Source organism: Pinus tabuliformis, chromosome J (genome assembly GCF_031772625.1).
Source record: "Pinus tabuliformis cultivar Carrire ecotype Pingquan chromosome J, CPIR1, whole genome shotgun sequence".
Classification (NCBI taxonomy): Eukaryota; Viridiplantae; Streptophyta; class Pinopsida; order Pinales; family Pinaceae; genus Pinus; species Pinus tabuliformis.
In genome coordinates, this window is record NC_142295.1 from 76,800,180 (window position 1) to 76,821,896 (window position 21,717).

Genomic DNA, 21,717 nt, shown 5'->3' on the forward strand with positions numbered 1-21,717 from the left:
GAAGCTGCTGTTAAGGATGCAATAGCCACTGTGGATGCTGCGGTTGTGGACTGCACAACGTTGTTTGAGCAGGCCATGGAAGTAGTGACGACCCTGCAGGAAGATCCCAACCTGCAGAGATTAAAAACAGAGACTTGCGAGCTTCAGCAACAGTATGACGAAGTGTGGGCGACGGCGCGCTCAGTGGCTATAGTGCAGCGCCTCACCAAGTTGCAGGAGGGGAAGCAACTCCTTACACAAGTGGAAGCAATGCAGAAAAAAGAGGCAGTCCTTAAGGCGCGGTTGGATCCTTGGTTGGAAGAAGCCTACCAAGTCTCCACCAACATACAGGAAAAGTTGGCGAACCTGCAGCTTACACAACAGAAGATCAAGCAAGACAGCGAAGGACTAGCCACAGAACAACTGGTTGAATAGGTGAAGCAGGCAGCCACGTAGAGCGCGGCTGAAGTAGTAGTGGTGCAGGTGGAGCTGGGGGATCTTTGCAGCAAGATCTCCGTGCCAGTTGAGTGACTCGAGGGCGAGTCACGATCTTTGTGTTGGGGGCATGTTGGGATGGGGTCCCCTGGGTCAGTTTTGGGGCAAAAGCCCAAGTTTTGATGTAAAAAGATGTAAAGTCTCCGCAAATTGTGGTCGCGGAGTGTGTAGCTAGTTAAGAGTCAAAAAGGGTTTTACCCTTCTTTTATGTAACTGGAGTTGGCTTTTGAAGATCTACCCATGGTCCACGGACCATGGGATTGTATAAATAGGTGTGTCTTAGAGAGTCTAAGGAAAAGGAAGAGGAAGTCTATGGGTACGAGCGAAGAATTCTAGCGTAAAGGTAGAAGTCTTAGAGGAGGGAAAGGCTCTGCAACTGAGTGCGCAGAGGCCTAGAGTAGTGTCCACAACTGAGTGCACGGACCCTTGCAGATGAGTGCTCAGGGAAGTTTTGAGTCTGTAAACCTTTGCTGAATATTAATAAAGAAGATTGTTACAAAAATTCCTATGTTTAGTCCCTTTACTTCTGTTATGTATGAATGCGCTATATGCTGTGATGAATGATGGTTTCATAAAATAATGATGTATTGATGCGCGACTTTACTTAATCTGTATTGTTATTTGAACGCAATTAATGTTAAGTGATTACGCGAAGATCATAATGCCTTCTGTTAAAGTTATCGCACACTTAGGTAATTCCGAGTAACTACTGATCTAAGGGTAATCTAAAGCACGCGTAAGTAGCTAATTGACCTGTTCAGGGTTTGCAAAAGCCAATCATAGACCTTCGCGGAGGTCTAGAGGTTGATTGAAGGAAGTTACAGCAATAGGCCGCAAGAGCATAGCGGTCTGCGCGAAGGCAGATCTATGTCACTAAAAGGACCTCACACTGATCTCTAGGTGCGGAAACTTGGTTCCATTATCCCCCCATACTGCTTCGGGTGAGACTTCAGTCCGCGCACTGCGGATTGATGCCAAAAGGGCCAATAGTGTAGGGATTTGTTTGGTGCAACTAACTCTGAACCTGGGTCAGGACCCCCTATTATTGTTGGGTAAAATAAATCAAACCTAGTATTTAAATTTGAACATGGTACTAGAGCGATAAAAACTCTACGAGAGAGATCAAAGATCACAAAGGTTTTGCGGTGGAAGAATTTTTATTTTGCAGCAAGGGTTTTGTGGCTAAAGTCAATCTAGCGATATGGCATCATCAAGTGTAATGTATGAAGACATGTTGGAGGGGGTTGGTAATTTCATTCCATGGAAAGAATGTATGTATCTCCATTGTTCTAAAGGTGAATGGCTTATGGGAATTTGCAAGCACGAAAATCTAGGTTCTTGCAGACGTTGTTCAAGTAGCTGATCACAGGCTGAAGGATATGAAGGCAAGGGGAATTATTTTGGATGGTGCAAAGGATCACGTGATCTCTCACATAACAATGTATGAAACAACACATAAGCTGTGGGTGGCCTTAACTAGTCTATACCAGAGTACAACTGAGAATAGGAAAATGGTGTTGAGAGAGAAGCTAAACAACATTCATATGAATAGATTAGAGACTATGACCTCATATCTCACCTGGATCCATTAGGCTTGTGATGAGCTATCAATTATGGGAGATGCTGTGAGTGATTTTGAGCTAGTGAAGTTAGCTCTAAAAGGTTATGCTAAGCAATTGACCACCTTTGTGGAGTGGATTCTTTCTAGACAACAACTTTCGAATTGGAGCTAGTTGTGGGATGACTTCATGGGAAAAGTTAAGTGCTTTGCATGTCGCAAATTCACTCATTATGTCTGACAATGTTCAAACAAGAAAGGCAAAGGGAAGACATCTATGACAACCATAGCATATATGGAGGAGTTGTTTGGGAAGTTCGAGAAGAACTTTGCGTTGGTGTCATGCCTTTTTGGCACTGCAATGAGAGAGATGTTGTTTGTGTACAATGGAGCATGTTGTCACATGATGAGATCTCGGGATATCTTCACGAGCATGGCCAATGAGCCTAAAGATCTACATGTGGAGCTTGGTGACAATACCAGGTGTGCAATAGAGGGCATTGGCATCATGCAATTTTCAGATGGACATAGAGAGTATAATGGTGGTGAAGAAGGTGATCTTTGTGCTAGAGTTGGAGAAGAATCTCTTTTCAATTTCGGCCATGGAGGACAGAGGACTAGAGGTCAGCTTCACGAGAGGTGAAGTAGTTGTTTGGCTGAAAGGGGTTGATCCTAGCATGAGGCGAGTCATAGGGAGCAGGAGAACAACCTATACCTATTGAGAGGTCAACCAATGAAGGTCCTTGCACATGATAATGACAATTAGAGTGAGCTTTGGCATAGGAGGGTGGGACACCTAAATACAGGGCTCTGCCTATGTTACAGGGGATGTTACAGGTTGTTTGGTGATTAGGGTGGAGCAAGAGGTAGTGTGCAAAGGTGGTGCACTTGGCAAGCATGCTAAGGCCCAAGACATCCTTTCCTCACACTAAGACCAGGTCCAAGGGAGTGTTGGACTTGGTTCATTCAGGTATATGTAGTCCTATGTCCATGGAATCAATCTTAGGGTCTAACTACTTTGTTACATTCATAGATGACTATTCCAGGAAGACTTGGATCTACTTCTTGAATACCAAGGCCGAGATCTTTAGTCAGTTTCAAGAGTTGAAAGCTCTTGCGGAGAACCAGATTAGGAAGAAGATTAATGTATTGATATTTGATAATTGGGGCCACTATACCTCCAATGAGTTTCAAGATTTCTACAGGGAGGCAGTGATCAAGAAGGTACATGCAGTACCTTACAATTGTTAGCAAAATGGGGTTGCAGAGAGGAAGAATAGGACCATAATGGGAGCAGTGAGGCAATGATCTATGCTGAAGACTTGCTTATGTTTTTGTGTTCAAAGGCCTGCAATACAACCGTTTACTTGCAGAACAAGAGTCCTCACAGGGTATTGGAGGACAAGACTCTTGAGGAGATGTTTACAAGAGAGAGATCGAAGGTGAGTCATTTGCGCATCTTCAGTAGTCCAGTTTATGTCCACATCTCTATGAAGAAGAAGACTGAGTTGGAGTCCTCATTGGAGAAGGGAATTATTGTGGGCTGCAGTGAGGTCTCAAAGGCCTACATGATCTACACTCCAAGATAGGGGAGATTCATTGTCAGTCGGGATGTTAGATTTGAGGAGGGTAGGACCTTTAGGTCTCATAAAATAGAGCTAGTGGGGGTATAGGATTAGGAGCTACAGACTCCTAAGGTTGATCAGGGACCAACAATGCCAATAATAGGGACACATTGTAGATTAGGAGGAGGAGCGAGAGGCTCCTTCGAGATCTGCAGGAGAAGTTTGAGATGGGTTGAACAAACCTTGAGGGATGCAAAGGACTAGATGGACGCTCCTAGCAGGATTTTCACGAATAGTACACCACCTGCTAGATTTTCTAGCTATGTGGCCTTAATGAGCAACATCAATGATTACGAGCCTTCTACATATGAGGAGGCAACATATTAGCAGGTTTGGAGGGATGCCACAATGGAGGAGTATTGCTCCATCATTAAGAATGATATGTGGGACATAGTGTCGAGGCCTAGGGGGAAGTAAGTGGTCACTTCTTGATGGATCTACAAGATCAAGCATGCAGTAGATGGCAATGTTGAGAAGCACAAAGTGAGGTTTGTGGCGAAGGGCTCTCCCAAAAGGAGGGAGTGGACTATGTGGAGACATTTGCTCCTGTTGCCAAATATGCATCTATTAGGTTAGTTATTTCAATTGTGCTTCAAAGATGGAGTGGGGGATACATCAGATGGATGTGAAGATTGCCTTCCTTAATGGGTTGATTGATGAAGAGGTGTATATTGAGTAGCCTCGTGGCTTTGAGGTGCATGAGAGGGAGTCTCATGTATGTAGGTTGAATAAGGCCCTTTATGTGTTGAAACAAGCTCCACAGACATGGTATGCCAGGATTGATGGATATCTTCTTTGTTTGGGCTTCGCTAAGAGTGAGGCAGACTCAAACTTGTATTATGTACTTAATGAGGGTGAGCTGCTTATCTTGTTACTATATGTTTTTTTTTTTTTTCTAAGTAAAACTAAACTATTATATTACAGCAAGAGCAGAGTTACATTGTGAAAATTACAATGGGGCCGCGGCCCTGTAAAATTTGTCCGAGGACAGACAGTAGACGCCTGAGAATTCATGCCAGAATTACATAGGACACATGGACATAAGACACATGGATAAAGACTTAGAGCCACACTCATGCAACTGACACATGGACATAAACACTTGAAGAACATCGACACAGAACCGAGATAACATAAAACCGACACCATTACATAGAGACAGAGTGACAGACTCATATATAACCGCGTAGGAAGCTGACTGAGAAAAATTCTTGCTGTAAAACCTGGAGCGTGAGCTGGGCATGTCAATCTTCATCAGTGGTCTGCGGATCATCTTCTGCCTTGCAGCGTGGAGGCTGTAGGATAGCTTTACCAAGGTTGCGCGCTCCACGGTCGCTTGGGCCAGCGCCTGAGTCACAAACAGGCTCTCTCAGGCTCGCTCCCAGGTCATGTAAGGGCCGCATCATCTCAACAGTAGGGAATTCCATATCCACCATGGGTACAATCCCGGGAACACGCGGAGGGTTGGCCCGAGGGTTGTCATCCTCATCTTCCCAGGGATTGCTGCAATGCTCCACAGAGACAGTCACAAAGAAAGTAGAATTGGCTAAGGTGCAGGGGAGGCGGTATCTCACCATTGGGTGTTCCGTATGCCCACAATCCATGCGCGCAGGAGGTTCCCCCAATCTGCCTCTGCCCGGAGGCCTTCCCCTCGGCCTTCTGCATTCAGAGGTTTCCTCAATTGAGGAAGAAGTCGAGGGGGCTCTGCCACTATAACCTCCCCTTCCACTGCTGCCCCTTCCGCGATTGCGATGCATGCTGGTCTTATGAGCAGAGCGCTCAATTCCACAATGTAACAACGTTGTCGGCCCAGAAATACTCCCAGACCAGGTCTGAGTTTCCCAATTGCCAAGAGCAGTGGCCGCAGAGCCTTGACCCTCTTTCTTAATGCTTGATTGAGAGCTGAGACTCTGTGCCTCCACACCTTCTAACGAAGCCAGAACAGGAGCTGACAAAAGACGCGGATACGAGCTGAAACTCTGTGCCCCTTTACCTTCTAACGAAGCCAGAACGGGAGCGAACGAACGACGCAGACAGATAGGCGTTACCAAATTCTCAGAGGCGCAATTGGCTTGCTTGTGAGCTTGCCAATTGCCCCACTCTTCAGCAGCAACACACCCACATTCACATTCTGGGCAAGAATGGCAGGCGAAGTTCAGAACCTCCGTCACCTCCGGCGAGAACGAAACAGTTGCAGAAAGGAATGGCGGAAGAATGTCCGAGAGAATGCTGTTATGAAGCGCCATGATGCGCTTCTCAAGACTCGCCTTGAATGTCGACAGGACGCCTCTGTCAACCTCCTTTACTCCCCTCCTTAAATGCTGCAGGTTGGTGGATTGATGGTGTGTCCTTCCGTCATGCTTGGCTCGTCCGGGCGGACACCTGCCCTTTGGACAAGCCTTGTATGCCAAGTGTCTAGCGACCACCCGCATCCGGGGATCTTGTTACTATATGTTGATGATCTCTTCTTGACAAGATTAGAGAGGCTCAAAGATATGCAAGGAGGACATTGCTTCTGAGTTTGAGATGAAGGACATTGGCTTGATGCATTACTTTTTGGAATTGGAGGTGTGGCAACAAGGAAAGATTTTCCTAGGGTAGGACAAGTATGCAGTTGAGATATTAAGGAGATTTAGGATGGAGGATTGCGGGTCTATTTCTACAACTATAATCACCGACTTGATGAAGTTTATCGCTTTTGAGGGTGAGTTGGTGGATCCCACATTGTATAGGCAGTCGATAGGTTCTTTGATGTATCCGGTCAACATGAGGGGAAATATCTATTTTGCTATGAACAAACTCAGCCAGTTCATTGTGGAGCCAAGGAGGGTTCATTGGGTGGTAGCAAAGCATGTGCTCAAGTGCTTGAGTGGTACAATGGAGTATGGACTAAGGTATTTTTGAGTTAGAGGAGTGGAGTTATAGGGCTATACAAATTCAGACTGTGCAGGGAGTGTAGTGGATAGGAAGAGTACACGTGGATGTTGTTTCAGCGTGGGATTAACTATGATCTCATGGTTCATCAGGAAGTAACACTCAGTGGCACTTAGTTCAGTAGATGTCGAGTACATGGCAATGAGTCTGGCGAGTTGTGAGGCCATATGGCTTCACAAGATGCTCTCAAGGTTATTTGGTCTTGAGATGTGGCCCACGATGATTCACTTTGATAATCAAAGTTGCATTCAGCTCTTCGCAAATCCTGTGTTCCATGATAGGTCCAAGGATATACAGATCAAGTATCATTTCATCAGGGACATGGTCCATAGAGGTGCTGTGAGATTGTAGTACATATCCACAAGGGAGTAGGTAGCAAGCATTCTTACCAAGCCTCTAGTGAAGGGGAAGTTTGTGTTCTACAGGGACAAGTTGGGGGTGGTGGAGAATCCCTTCCTTGCTAGGAGGGAGTGTTGATGTTTATAGCTACGAAAGGTCTTCTCTACACTGGCTTGGTGCCTTTGCATGTAGAAGAAGTTTGATTGCCTTATTAGATGCTTGCTTGGTGGACTAAGTACCTTTATTATTTCTTTCCTAAGGTTAACCTTAGGAAGAGTATAATAATTAGAATAATTGATTTTTGTGGACTATTAAGCAAAAGTTGTAAAGATAAATAATAAAATTATTTAAGTGACTTAGATTTAATCTGAGCCATTAATCTCAACTTTCAAGAGAGGGTTAGGATCTAATCCTAGCCATTGAGATTAGGGTTAGGGATTATTTGCTTAATGAAGTGATAAAGTGAATCAGTGGAGAGGTGAAGACACCATTATGAACATTGAGAGAGCGGTTTTCTCAAGAGTAGGGCCAAGGGCTCTAGTTGACTGAAGAATATTGAGAAGGAATTGTTTGGGGAGATTTCTGGAGAAATTAAGTGATAAATCCTCGGATTATGAATTAAAGCCAAACAATCATTAGATAACTAGTAATTGGTAACTGCCCTAATCTAGGTTTCTTGGCTAGTGTTGGAAACATCGGCAAAAATTCATGAAAAATCGACAAACTCACAATTTTTTCTAGTGGTCAAAAAATCGCTAGGTAAAAATCGATTGCGACTTTTTGAAAAGTCACGATTTTTCGGCAAAAAACTGTGCCATGACCTCAAAAATCACTAGGTGTGTGGTTGCAGGGTTTCAAAAGTGATTTTGGGTTTTTTTTTAGTCATTTTGTTTTGTTTCTGTTGGAGATGGAAGGGGAAGAGCTTTGTGGTGATTTTCAACTTTCAAGAGAGGGTTAGGATCTAATCCTAGCCATTGAGATTAGGGTTAGGGATTATTTGCTTAATGAAGTGATAAAGTGAATCAGTGAAGAGGTGAAGACACCATTATGCACATTGAGAGAGCGGTTTTCTCAAGAGTAGGGCCAAGGGCTCTAGTTGACTGAAGAATATTGAGAAGGAATTGTTTGGGGAGATTTCTGGAGAAATTAAGTGATAAATCCTCCGATTATGAATTAAAGCCAAACAATCATTAGATAACTAGTAATTGGCAACTGCCCTAATCTAGGTTTCTTGGCTAGTGTTGGAAACATCGGCAAAAATTCATGAAAAATCGACAAACTCACAATTTTTTCCAGTGGTCAAAAAATCGCTAGGTAAAAATTAATTGCGACTTTTTGAAAAAGTCACGATTTTTCAGCAAAAAACTGTGCCACAACTTCAAAAATCACTAGGTGTGAGGCTGCAGGGTTTCAAAAGTGATTTTTGGTTTTTTTTAGTCATTTGTTTTGTTTCTGTTGAAGATGGAAGGGGAAGAGCTTTGTGGTGATTTTCAAGGAGGGATTGAGGACCAAACATCCATTATCATCACCAACAATTTTTTTTATGTGGATCAAAGATTCAAGATCATTTGCCAAATCAGTCAGATAGACTTCACTTCTTCCATTCATAGGTATGTTCTTAAATACCCCCATGTTAATGGTTTTTTCCATACATTTAGGCATATGCTTGCTTGCCTCTTTGCCTACAAACGTTTTTTTTTTGGTTATTTTCTATGATTTTCATGTCCATGAACCAATGCAATGGTTTTCTCCATATTTGGACATGATTGATTTTTGTTTTGTAACTTTTTTATGCATCCTCTTATTGCCATTTTTCATTGCAAATATTGTAATTTAAGTTTGTAAAAATTTGATTTTTTAAATGAGGCTGTTATTTTTTGTGTAGTGGGGGTTAATGCCATTTTTTTTGTCTTTTTGGTTCCCTGGGATTTAATTTTGAAGTCGTCTATTAAACACTTCCTCTGTAAATATTCCAAAGCCCTTTGACCAATTTTGGTAGTATGGGGAACCTAATGGTGGGAGAAATTGATAAATACTAAATTGCAAATTTTGTGTGGCCCATTTGACAAGAGCGTTTTTTCGATTGAAATACCATTTGGCTAGACCCCCTGTACATGATGTCGGGCTTTGTGATAAATCTAGCCTGGAGCTTATGAGAGTTGCATATGATGAAATTGAGTTAAAGACAAAAAGAAAGAAGAAGCAACTGCAAACCATGCCAAACTTGCAAGAAGTTATTCAGGGTATCTGCATTCGAGATTGAGCCTAAGGGTAGTGGGAGGGGCTCCATAGCTTCGCCTATTGATGTTACTGGGAGGTCATCATTTTTTGTTCCATGAACTGGACGTGGAGCACAACCTTCAATAAAGTCAGTGATTAAAAAAAGGGAGAAGCAAGAAGTAGACAAGGTTATGGGGAGTTGTCTTTATTGGAGTGACTTACCTCTCAACATCACCAAAAAATTCCATTTTGACAGGTAATGTCTGATGCTATTGCTGTTGTGGACCTGAGGTACAAAAGTGCTACATATGAGGAGTTGTGGGAGCTAATCCTTCAAGCATAAAAGAAGGACATCTACTCTAGATTGGTGGAGATAGAAGCAGTCATGGGAGGTCTCTGGATGCATAATGATGTTTGATGGTTGGATAGATAGGAAGGGTAGGGCCTTTTTAAATGTCTTGGTACGTTGTCGTAAAGGTACCATGTTTATTAAATTAGTGGATGCATCAACACATATAAAAGATGTAACATTGATATGTGAGTTGTTAGATGGGTTTGTCCAGGAGATTGGTTTGCAAAATGTGGTGCAAGTTATAGCAAATAATGCAACTAATTATGTGGTTTTTGGCAGGATGCTTATGGACAGGCATCGTTCATTGTTCTAGATTCCATGTGCAACACATTGTATTGATTTGATGCTTGCGAATATGGGGAAACTCCCCTTCATCAAGGAGATGATTGATATGGATAGGAGCATCCCCAAGTTCATATATAACCATGCTTTTGTTCTTAGCCTCATGAGGAGATGCACCAGAAACAGGGAGTTGCAACATCCTGCAATCACACGTTTTGCCACCAACTTCATTACTATTTAGTCTTTGCTTCAATGTCAGTTTGAGTGGAAGCAAATATTTGTTTGTGATGAGTGGCATGATTGTAGATACAACAGGAGACAAGATGGGAGAGCCATTGCAAAATTGGTGTACACTGACTCCTTTTGGCAAGGTGTAGAAGAAGTGTGCTTAGTTACTGAACCAATAGTAAAGGTGTTGAGATTGGTAGATGGCGATAAACATGCAATGGCTTATTTGTATGAAGCCATGGATAGGGTCAAAGAGAGTATTCGTGCTTATTGTGCGGACAAGGGTTCCGCTGGGCTTAATAGACAAATGATGTTATTGGATGTGATTGATAGTTGGTGGACAAAGATTCTTCATCGACCCATTCATGCAACAACACTTTTCCTCAACCCCACATTGTCCTACAAATGCAACTTTGATTTTGACGGTGAGGTGATGGAAGGGCTCCATACTTGTATTCATAGGATGGTACCTAATCCTAAGCTTTGCAGAAAAATCAATCACGGGATAGAGATGCATTGGGCTGGTGTTGGATTATTTGGCTTTGATGATGCTATTCGTGAACGGAATATCTTCGTGCCATGTAAGGGACAAGTTATAACTCAATAAAATTTACTAATTTAGAATTTTAGATTTTTTAAATTCAATTATTTTTTATTTGAAAGTTTAATTATGTTTTAACTTTTCTTTATTTTGTTGTAGATGTTTGGTGGCGAAGCTATGGTGCAAGGGCACCAAATTTACATAAATTGGCCATCAGTTGCCTAAGTCAGATTTGTAGCGCTTCGGGGTGCGAATGCATTTGGAGTGTTTTTGAGAAAAAACACTTAAAGAAGTGCAACAGGTTATAACTTTGCAATTACATTTATTGTAATTTATGACCCTCAAGTGTGATGAGTCAAGACACATTAATTTTTTTATGACACTCTTACAGGTTGGAGTTCTCACGCCTTAATGACTTGGTGTATGTTCATTACAATCTCTGACTATGGGTGAAGCAAATAGAGAAACCATTGGATGTGGATGCCATTTCCTTAGACAATATTGATGTACTGTCTAAGTGGAGGGTGGAGTCTGAGGCTCCCATCACGAAGGAGTCACCTGCATGGTTAGAGGAGGAACCATCAGTAGTATAGGGGGCAACAAGAGGAGGACTCGAAGGAGGATGTGGTAGCATCAACACCACCTTCTAAAAATATTAGAGAGCGTAGTTCCATACCCAGCAGTCATCGTTTAACACTTGGTGCAAGGCCAACGCCTTCTACTGCTAGGGGCAGGCTTGGCGAACAACCCATCATCTTTTCCTTTAAAAAGGGGAGAGGGCACTGATCTCAGATAGCTAGTTGCTAGTTTTGTTTGTTTTGCCATTGTACATATAAGTCAAGATGATGAGATATATTTATATATTTCTCCACATTTGAGTCCTTGATTGGACAATTATCAGGGATCAACAAGATTTAATATCGCTTTCGATGTATTATTTTTATTTGACATCCACTACATCATATATATCAGCGCTTTCTTCATTTATATGTGCCAATGTTTTTATTTCATGCTATTGTTGCTTTATATGTTTAAAAATCTGAAAAAAATGAATATATTTTGCATTTTTTAATGTTTTCTGCAGTTTGCTGATTTTTGCCATTATTTTGCCGATTTTGCCGAAAAGATGTTTTCAAAACTCTCACCAATTTTTTGACGATGCCAACTTTTTCAACACTAGTCCGGACTAATCCTAACTTTGTTACCATCTCCAATTTTCCATGAAAATGATTTACCTAAATAAGGAAAATCATTTACTAAGGCTTTCTAGAATAATGAGGCTCCTTGTAACTGTTTTCTTTCGGACCTGAATTAGTCATACGTTGTCAACCCTCTTTGCAATTTGGATTTAATTACTCATCCCCACAAGCCTGAAATGTATAATAGCCTACAAAGGCTCTTTTGCTACAAGTGCCAAACTGAAAAGAAAAATGTTTTTCAGTCCCCACCCAGCTTGCTTCTTTTGGAGTTGCCAATCTTTCCCAATTAACCAATGGAATGCCTTCCTGTTGCTCTTTTCTCTGTCCAGAGAAAGCTGAATTTCTTCTGGATTTTGTGTAGGATTCCCTTAGGAATCTGAGCAATAATCATCCAGTAAACTTGAATGCCTTTTGAGATTGCCTTTATTAGGACCAATCTTCGTCCATGCAAGAACCATCTATGGCACCATACACTTATTCTAGCTTCTGTCTTGTTATATGACCATATCAAGTCTACAAAACAATATCTGATTGGTTTTAAATGGAAACTAAAATATTGGACCCTAAATTCCATATCATAAAATTGCATTGGAAAAAGAGATTCAACTTTCCTTTTTACCGCTTCAGATAATCCATTGGTCAAGAATCAAGATAGTGGACTTTTTCATATTTATCCCCATACCTCTAGCTTAGAAAAAGAGTTCCAACAATACCATGATTTTTCCAATTAAGGAATCTAACCATGACAAAAATTCTAACATCATCTACAAAAAGGATGTGTTATATGAACAACAATTCTGATCTTGATCCCTTTAAGCTCACTGTACTCTGGGCATCTTTAATAAGCATACATAAACCTTCTGCTATCAACAGGAATGGATGGATTTCCAGGGTTTGTGATAGCAAGATTATAGAAACAAGATTACGTCATTAGAGGTCCTAGAGGGGCTTTGAGGAGTTTTATGGAGTTCGATAGGGATCACTTTCTGTATTTCATCATTAGGGCCAGTTCCACACTGTTTTTTCTTGGTTACGATGCATTTTGACAAATTCCCGTAAAACTGGGTTATTATAGAGCATATCTTAAATAAATATGCTAAAGGTGTAATGTGGGAAGGAATAATTGGTGAAACACCTTAGTGTAATAGCTCGTTGGAACCGGAACAAAGAGATCTACAGGATGGGATGCTGAAAGGTGACTTCAATTGGTTGGGGAAAGTATGGTGGCCGAATAATCATTTCCCGGGGTTCAAAAATGATTTTATTTAGTCACTTTATTAGATTAAAAAAAGGGGGAAAAGTGCTTGATAGGAGAAAAAGGCCAAAAAGGGGAAAGTGGCTAAATAAAATAAAATAAAACGTTACTTAAAATAGAATAAGAGGGAGAAGCTTATAGAGTGGCAATAAAATAATAAAAATAAATACTTCTAGAAGGTTGGAGAGCCATCTGTCAAGTCTTTAAAAGGAAGGGAAGCGAATCATGTGGGACATCTTGGTGTTGTGATATTTTTTATTGGAGAGGTTTGGGAACATGGTTCTCAGCGTTCAGCAAGCCCTACGACAAAAACCCTTGGATTTCCTTTTGTGAGTTGGACAAAGACCCAACCCATTACTGAGGAGATTTCATCCATAAATCTCATGGAGCTTCAACAGTATCAGTTGGAGATCATATCTGAGGATTGCAGTGGGGATCATCTAGATCTCCAATTTGGGGCTACATTACCAATCATTTGAGTTCAGCCATTTGTTGCTATTGTAACAGGTTCTAAGAACCTTATTGCATATTAATAAAGTAAGGCTAAAATTACTGCATGCGTCTCTCGTTTATTTTGAAGTTGTAGTTTTCGTTTTTAATTGCATATTTCATTAAACTGTTGACTATTTTTATTGTGTAAAATTTGTGAATTTTATAGTGTATTTTAGAATAATATCGCACCACATAATTTTTCTGAAGTGGATGTCTTATTAATCCCATTTAAATCAAAACGGGATATTACAATGGTATCAGCACTGGTGTTCTTGCCGGTCTGAGGGGTTTGTCATTAGAAGGCTTATCATCTTTCCCATGTATCAAGTTTGTGAATGCAACCACAATTCTAAGGAGGATAGTTGCGGGACTAGTTAAGAAATAAAGACAGTATCTTTATTAATTCTTGAAGGCAGAATTACCATCTCGAGTAGGCCAGATCGGGTCCCTAATAGTGTGAGTCCATCAATTGGGAACAATTCCCACAGGGCCTATCACTGTCAAGTATTTAGGCCGATTGAATTCCAGTATGTGCGAATTTAGAGTTTTAGATCTCGTACCTGAGTTTGAGACTCAATAGATTTGGGGCTTTTTAATCACTCACGTTGACCCTATGCAAGGATTAGAGGCAAGTCAGATAGAGGAATTTGGCATTGATTAGTGAGCCAAAACGAGTAGGAAATCTCCAAGGAGTAATACATTGGCAGCTATGAAATGAAACCTTGTGAATGAAGGTTTATTGAACTTGAAGTTAATGTGTTAAGCGAATTGGGGTTTTGAGAATCAATCTGTGTTAATCAATTTGGTCAAATGAAGTGCAACAGAAGCGTGGTCGTAGTCGCCTTGGAAACCATGAACTTCTGTGATTGTAATTGTTTGTTTGTGATTTTCTCAGCTAAACCACAATATTGATAGTGATGCCTCAGGCCGAAACCGTTAAAAGAGCCATCAGATCCAAATTACCAAGCTAAGTCGAGTCTAGCATCGGGATCAGAGTTTTTTTTTAATCACCAATCAAATTGGCGTCTTAGAGGGCCTAGACGGGAGACAATTTTGATTTGTCAATGAATAATTTAATGATGGAGGAATGTGATTTGGGGGGACTGAAAACATTTTGTGGGCTGATGCTATTGTGGGACGATTACAGTGATATTAGTGGTTGATGCACTGACCGGTTTGTCATAAGGGAAAAGAAGCGTGTTGCGGCCCATTGACTGTATACCAATCAATACTAAAGACGAATTAGCATATTTCAAGAGGTCGAGTTGGCATTTGGAGGGCAGAGTTTCTCCACAGACCTTGAGGGGCTGAGAGCATTACTTATCACTGTCTGAATGCATATATCTGTGAAGGGCTGAGATTAAGATTGGAAGAGAACGCGTTTTGTCATATATCTAGAGGCTGAGCACTGTCTCTTGGTGCCGAGCTTACCTTCTATCTGGAGGCTGTAAACTGGGCGGACATAAGTGCTGCGCGTTCTAGGCTGCCCAATTAATCAACACGCGGATTGTGTGTCACTGAGATCGATAACCTGTACACACTCCCATAATTACTAGATGCTGGACAATGCATGAATGAAGAGAATTTTGTTCCAAGGAGTGTACCTGTGTGCATCTATAGCAGAGTGCAGTTAGTATAAAAGTGCATATGGAGACCTGTACACTTCTGTATGCTATGTATAATCCGTGGAAGATCATAAATGGAGAGCGATTGAAGTAAGGTTGCTGTAGAGCCTGGGTGTATAGTGCGATTTAGTCTTGAATGATTATATCTTAGCTTTCAGCATGTGGGTCAAGTTTATGGCTAGATGCATTGCATATTCGAAGAACCATATACCCTGTATGAGATCTGAATAGCTAATAGATGCCAGAGTATGGAGTCAGGGAGCGATGTGGAGCTGATCGTAATGTGCACATTGTAGTTGCTGTGTTTGCTAACAATGTTGATGCTGCAGGGGCTGTTTTCGTGTATTGTCACTGTTGTAGATTACAATGCGTTGCTGTAGAAGAGTGTTGCTGATCTATTTGTTGAGTGCAGGGTATTGTTAGCATTGATACTAATGCCTTGTTGTTTGATGGATATATCTTTTGCCAGACTGATGTATTGTTGTGAGTGGTCATTTGCTTTGGTTATGTGGAGCTGTAGTTGCTGAAGTTGAGAGTGTGAGTCAATCAGAGTTTGGTGATTCTAATATATATTGCTCAGTGTTGAGTAATATTTATGCTCCTGTGATTGAGAAATATAGTAGTCTGAGATGTAATACAGCTGTAGCTTGCATGCATACTGGATCTATGTATAAAGGTGATGCCATATATATTTGTCAGTAGAATTGGTTGCATGCTGCTGAGTTGTGATGAGCAGAATATGTACGCTGAGGGTTTGAATTGTTCTGTATTGGCTGAATGGAATATATAAGCCACTGTGTATTAAAGCCCTGTAATGTTTTGGTCTTGTTTTTCGGGTTTCGTAAGTAGTGAGCATTAGTGTTTTTCTAATCATGAGTTGCTAAGAGTAATTGCCTTGAGAGGTCATTATATGTGTCATGTTGTGAGTTTACATTTTGCTGTGTATTGGTCCTATGTCAGGGTTTGGTGTATAGATCTGAGAGAGTTGGTTAGTCAGAGTGCTGAGTATTGTTGTTTGAGAGCTGTGATAATGTTGACGGTGATGTGTATGGTCTGTATGGGTGAGTGTCATTCCTGCTAGCATTGTTATTATTTCCATAGTTTGTTGGATAGTGTATTGCTGATGTATGTGGGGAGATTGGTTGTGTCTTGCATTGCTGTAGCTTCTATACACATTGTCAACTTGTCCTGATGATGAACCACACTCGTGGGTTCGAAACGCGTCGACAAATGCATTTTAATGTGATTTACGCAGAAAAATCTTTTCAGAAAACTTTATATGGATCACAGAAGCCTAAATTCAGCCTTTGTATTGTTACACACTAAGTAGGCAGTGTTACAGTAAAAATGGAGTATTTAAAACAGCTCCTAAACTAACACAGCAGTACCTTAGCGGACTGCAATGTAAATCAGAGAAAAAGGCAAAACAACAGACCCTTCTCAAGAGGAGTCCATGTTGTCCTACAGTTGGAGCAGCTAAGAGATCTGCATAAAGAATGAGAGGTAGGAAATTGGCTCTTTCCACTTGGGTCAGATTTGAAGAACATGAAGGTGACTGAGAAAATCTTCCTTAGTTTGGAGAAAATAGACTCACTTCTTTCCAAAGTGGGTCAATTAGATTTGAGGCTTCTAAATTGGTCCCCAAAACCAGCAATGCTTGCCTTGATACAACAGAGATTCTTGGAACACCCTTGTGAGGCAGTAAGACTTATAGTTGCCTCCTGTCTCAATGAGATCATAAGGATAACTTCACCTATACCTCCCTATAATGATGATATTACGAGGGAAGTTTTCTAGCTGATAGTGGAAAGCTTCCAAGAGTTAGATAACACCTTGGGTTCTACCTTGGGGAAGAAGCTCAAGATTTTAGAAGTCATGGCTGAAATCAAATCATATGGCATCATGCTTGATCTGGAGTGCAATGATTTGATTCTTAAAATGTTCCAATGCTTCTTCAATATTTAGGAACATCATCCAAACAGTGTCACAACAAACATGCAGTCTATTTTGTCTTCAATTATGGGGGATCATGATGCCATTTGCAAGAAGCCGCAATCCAAGTTGTTGGCCATTTGGAGGAGGGAACAAGTTGTATCACCTGCTGCTTATGGGCTAGCCAAAAGGTTGGTTGAGCAGAACATGAAACTGTTCGAAAGGGACTTGACCATGAAGATGCCGATGAAGATTTGTGGTGAAGACAGAGGATGCAGAGGGTAAAACAAGCAATGAGAAAGGTCTATGCTTTATTTGGAAGGGACCTTGGGTAATATGGAGGAGATGACAGGGGTAGAATAGGAGGAGATTCCTTCTGATTATCCTGATGAGAGTGAGATGGGCTGTAATGGCTCATGCATTACAGAGTAGGAGCAATACTGTAGAGATGTTGACAATAGTCCAATTATACATCCATGTTCGACGGTTGAGAATGGTGAACAACAGATTGTTTCCATGAGTGAAGAAGGCCAAGAAAAAGACACTCAGGGAGATTTGAGGTATGAGCCACTAGTGATGTTCCAACATGATGAGCACACATAGGTGCGTAAATGTGAGGAGTTTGATATACATACATGGTGTGCATGATGAGTCACCTTTTGAGAGCCAGTTGCAGGCTCAAGTAGTGACTAAGGGAGTTGAGCATTTATCTTTGGAGCCAACCATTGGTGAGGTGTGAATAGATTGAGAGGCATCTAGCAGGGCTCCAAAACTTCCACATGGTAGCCACCAGGAGAAGATTGAGCATTTTAGGACAGATCTTACTGCGTTGAAGCAGAAGGCCCGTGTTGGAAAAATGAAAAGTGGTAGCTTATTAATTCTTATTTTACTTAACCTTAATTTTTCTTGTGAACTTTATTAATCTTCTTGATGTTCTTTAGTTAGATCGTTTCATCAAACAAATATCAAGAACGAAACAACAACAACAGAGGACACATGAATTAGGCTCTCAACTAGGGCAAAACCCGAAAAACTCTTCTCTTATAGAATTTGCTTCAAAATGAGACACAAAGACCCAAACCCTAGACCAAGTCCTTCTCCAAGTACCAATTCAACCCTCAACAAGTCCAACTTCAATACTGCAACTTCGGCTTGTTAACTTCAATACTGTTAAGCAATCTCAATAGAGATGATGGCTGGAAGATCAATAGTTGCTGGATCCCTGCCCTCTCTTCCTAGTCGTTTCTTCCCCCTCACCTTTTAGTTGGATGTTGTTTTCTTTTTTCGTTTCTTTAATTTTTTCAGTCACCTAGTTTCTCTCCTGGCCGCCCTCCCTCCCCCCCTCAATTAGTGACTTGAACTAATTATCTATTTCCTTTCTCTTCCCCTAATTATCATGTAGTGAAGTTTTTAACTAACCTGTTTTCTTTCTCCTTAATTCCTCTTTGATTTTTTGGTCCTTTTTGGAAATCTCCCTCATTTTCTTTTCCTTATATTTATTAGATAGTCCTTTTCATAACTAACTTAATGGGTTAAAATTATCTATTATAGATAGCTATTGATCTAAAATTTAGATTTAAGTAGAAAGTTCAAGTTTACATTAGATAGCTTAATTAATAATGATAATAATAAGAATAATACTATTATTAAAATATAATGATAATAATAATAATATAATTTATGAAATAATAATTAATTTTATAATATTATTATTTTATTTATATTAAGGATAATAATAAATCCATACTATTACTAATATTTATAATCCCTAGATCTAGTAATATATTAAACATAAATATGTTAACATTTTACTCAATTATTATTATTAATATTCCCTAGATTTATTATTTTTAACACAAATATGGTTAACATATTACTTAAATAAAAAACAAAACCAACAAAAAAGTATTAAAATGATATTCGTATGTAGCATTTCATAAATTTATCATTTTAGACTTTAATGGCATTCAGAACATTAAAAAAAGATACTGATATTAAACACTAATAATACATTGAATAACTATTTATCTAATAATATTATTATAATTAAATAATTTGATCAAATATAATATTAGTCCTGGTCCCCACCCCTCTGACCAGTCCAATTGGCTAGTAACTCCTTTAGGTCAACTTGTAACTCCTAGGGCCGATTTGTAATTTTGAAGTTTCCAAGACTTTCTAGACTCAAAAATAATTCTTTTTACAACTACATTTTGCCCGAAAGGGTCTTATAAACATGATGTTGACTCCTTTGACTCATGACAATAAATCCTAAGACCTAAGAAATCTTAGAAGCACGAAGAACATGGGTTTACCTAGAAGACCATCAATAAAGAGCATGAAACCTATGCTTAAATAATAATAACTTTTTCTTTTCTTCTCTTGCTTGTTACATAGGATACATATGAAATGAGTACAACAACTATTATGAAGACCGACAGTCCGCGACACCATCTTGCACTAGAACAACAAAATTGAGGAACTTAGAGTGGTATGTTACATTTCCAACAGTCTGGACAGTCCGCGACACCATCTTGTATTAGAACAACAAAATTGAGGAGCTTAGAGTGGTATGTGCCGAGCAACGACCAAGTTGTCTAGCGTTGAGGGACGACTAAAGTCCTTAGCGAGGTAGCAAGAGGAGTATACTTGGGAGTTTCAAAGCAACCTTGTTCAGGAGTACATAGACAAAGCTTGTGGCACTATTAAGCCATTTCGAGAGGAGGTTTGGTATAGGCAAGAAGGTACAGAGCCTTCCAATTGGTTTTTACAGTTTGGCCAAGATCGAGCGATGGGCCAACAATTTAGGCACATCCCAATCTTTTTCAGAGTGGCACAACATTAGTATGACGAGATTATTTCTTGTCTAGGCATTTAAGCACAAGATCAATATTACAAGATGGATTGGCGAGAGATCATGAGTTGGTATTCTATTGATGGGGCGATATTCTTAATCAAGGGCATAACACAACAAGAGCCCTTAGGCATAAGATGTTCGTGTTGGCAATGGGAATCAGGTGGATCTATTGATGGTAGAATTGGTCAAAGGTTGGTTTGGGATCCAGGTGTTGAAGGATCCATGCATGATGGGATAACCCGAAGGCATGATGTGGCACCTAAGTTTCACAATACGGGGAAACGTGGATGAGTTTCCGAAGCGGGTACGGGTACGGAACGTGAGCCCCCCAAATTTTGGAAACGGGGAAACACAATATTGTATTTCCCCGTTTCCAAAATTTGGGGGGCTTACGTTCCATACCCGTACCCGTACCCACTTCGGAAACTCATCCACGTTTCCCCGTATTGTGCAACTTAGGTGTATATATATCTATATATTAGGACATTTAAGAAATATGTATGAGCCCCCAAATTTTGGAAACGGGGAAACACAATATATATATATATATTGTGTTTCCTCGTTTTTTATTGTGTTTCCCCATTTTTCCCTGTTTCCAAAATATATATATATATATTGTGTTTCCTCGTTTTTCCCCGTTTCCAAAATATATATATATTTATATATTGTGTTTCCCCGTTTCCAAAATATGGGGGGCTCACGTTCCGTACCGTACCCGCTTTGGAAACTCATCCACGTTTCCCCGTATTGTGCAACTTAGGTGTATATATATCTATATATTAGGACATTTAAGAAATATGTGCAATCATAAAGCACACATGATACACTATAATTTATTACATTATGATTAAATTGTCCAATGTCAATGCATAAACTGTAATTCTCTAAATTTACCTCACATTTACTCATGAATGATCACATAATGAAAATAGCAATATCCAAAATCAGCCATGAGAAATTTCTAATTTCTTGTCTTGTGCTTGATTGGGAGTCTCCTCCTACATAGTCGAACGACCTTAGTGCTCTTGATTAAATGCAAGTTCCATAACCTGGTATCCTAGGTGGTCTTGATTATTGGGAGTCTCCCTTGTATAAAGGGCTTGGTTCTCCTAATTAAATACAAGTTCCATACCCTAGTACATGACAAAATCCAATGGAAACATTGCAATCCTCCCAATCTTGAAATCCTGAAAAAATGATAAGTCTGCTGGATTTTGAGTGAGATCTAAAATTCTACTCTCTCCATATGGAATCTAATGAAGGCGAAACCACTCTCAAACATCCTGTGTCATTTCATGCTAATGTTAAAAATTTAAGTAATGGTAATTTCATTTTCATCCTTTTACTTTAAGAATTTAACATTACCATGAACTGCATATCAACACTAGGGCCATAGGCTTGAACATTAGGCTGCCCCACTCAAAAAATTTTGTTTCCAATATTCAATAGCTCCCTCTATCACTCCTAAATTGTTAGGGAGCGAAAAAAACGAAAAATAAAAAAAAAAGAACTGAAAAAAGTTACTTTATCACTGAAACATGTTTGTACAACCTAGAAATGCGTTTAAGGTCGTACTCGGCCATGTTCCCCCCACGTTTAATGTGGAAATATGACCTGAAATCCGTTTCTAGGCCGTACCTGTCGCGTTTCCGTATCAATTCTGCCCAGAAATGGGCTCAGGCCCAACATTTTCTGCAACATAGTGTGGCACAATGTTTATATGGGATCTTGGTATCAGTGTACAAATGCCTCTACAGTTGACAAATGCGGGTTGCTTAAGGATAAGCAATCTTGGGGTGGGTGG

The 21,717-nt window shown here is 40.2% G+C and overlaps 1 protein-coding gene and 1 long non-coding RNA gene across 2 annotated transcripts in view; both read left to right on the forward strand.

The window, feature by feature from the left end:
- SWAP70 (Pleckstrin homology (PH) domain-containing protein) overlaps positions 1 to 21,717 on the forward strand; it is a 192,994-nt gene that overhangs the window by 18,422 nt on the left and 152,855 nt on the right. The window lies entirely within an intron of this gene.
- Positions 10,718 to 11,330, forward strand: LOC149225593 (uncharacterized). Its single transcript, XR_016246971.1, has 2 exons — positions 10,718 to 10,854; positions 10,945 to 11,330. It is a non-coding gene; the product is annotated as an uncharacterized LOC149225593 (long non-coding RNA).